Here is a 1,537-nt window from a genome sequence, read left to right on the forward strand (position 1 = left end):
CTTTCGCCGGTGAGTGCCGTGTTGGTCGACATCGCAGGTTGGTCGTTTCCTCCCCTTGGCGGAAGACCAAAGGAGGTACGTATATGTGTCTACTTGCATTCGGTACGTCTTGGGTTCCTCATCCTCGTCTCATCAGATCAGATGGAACTCCATCACAATACCCAAGCCATTCCATCCAGAGTCTTCACTCTTGGGCATACGGAGTACCTACGAACGCATCACAGTGCCACGCAATGTGACGCTCGGCTGCTGCCTAGCTAGCCTAAGCCTGCCGCGTGCGCGTCATCCTCCTCTCCTTCATATCGGCGGCCACGCCCTTGCCTCCTCCACCTGCTCCCGCAGCGGCGTTGCGCTCCGCTGCTGTGGCCACCGCAACGGCGTCCTCCCTTGTGGCCACCGCGGCGCTGCCCAGCACGTCCCTCAGCCGGACCTTCTCCTCCTCCGCGAGTCCGGGCCTCATGTTGGTCTCCGCGGCCTGCTGAGCCGCGGCCGCCACGCCGCCCGGGACGACGCCGCCCAGCCCCGTCGCGCGGTGTCTCGGCGGCCTGCACCGCCGCCGCGTCCGCGAGGTCCACCGTCCTCTCGTCAGCCGACGTCTGCGCCGCGGCCTGTAGAGCTTCGCCGATGGTCACCGTGTCCGTCGCCTCCTCCACACCGGTGGCACCGTGAACTGCGCCATCACCTGCATGCACGTACGGACATCACGTCGCCGTGCAAGTTCATGGACCCGGAGATATGTAGACGCGCGGTTGTTACCTGGCCGCCGGCGGTGGCGGCGACGATGCGCCTCCCGGCGTGCGGCTCGTCGGCCTCTGTGACCCGGAGCTTGCCGCGGCGGCCATCATTTTGTTTCTCCTGCTGACCATCATGGGTGAGGACCTCGTCGCGCTGGCGGCGCGCGTCGTGTGCGGCGGCGGAGGGCGGGTAGACGCCGCCGGTGCGGACGGGCTGGGGCTGGGGCTGGTCGCTCATGGCCGGCGTCGGCGTCGCTCGCTCGATTTGATCTATGGCAATCCGCGCTAGAGTTAATTAACCTGGGAAGGCTAGTTTACTAATCCATTTTGCGTCGCCGGCCGGGAATAAATAGTGACGACGAGAGGAGGCGGGTAGAGCGGCGCGATTTGGCGCTGCATGGGTGAGCTTGCCACGGTGAGCTCCCCTGCAACGACACCTGCAAAGTAGAAAGACAGCAGAACGACGCCTGGAATGGCACCTCTCCGCTGCACGGCACGGGATGTGGCTTGGCTGCTCCCTCCCCATGCTTCCATCCGTGCTTCCACTTTATCTAACGGTTGTCTTTTTTTTTTCTTTTCTTTTTCTAATCTAATCATCTCTCCCTGATTTTAAGGGGGTGGGGCTGGACCTTATTTTGTTCCAACCAAATCAAGCCACGTACGCGAAAGCACAGATGGGCACACGCGGTGGGAGCAGGCAAGTCTCGTCTGTAGTGTGGGCCGGCGGTTGATTTTTCTTTCCTTTGTTGAGGAATTGAGAACTGGATTCTTATTTATTCATTGCAGTATCTCTTGGATGGTGT

At 61.4% G+C, this 1,537-nt stretch overlaps 1 pseudogene; it reads right to left on the reverse strand.

The window, feature by feature from the left end:
* Positions 1–262: 262 nt before the first annotated feature.
* On the reverse strand, positions 263–972 carry LOC119307150 (annotated as a pseudogene).
* Between the last annotated feature and the right edge of the window lie 565 nt (positions 973–1,537).

This window comes from Triticum dicoccoides, chromosome 5B, assembly GCF_002162155.2.
Source record: "Triticum dicoccoides isolate Atlit2015 ecotype Zavitan chromosome 5B, WEW_v2.0, whole genome shotgun sequence".
NCBI classification, from domain to species: Eukaryota; Viridiplantae; Streptophyta; class Magnoliopsida; order Poales; family Poaceae; genus Triticum; species Triticum dicoccoides.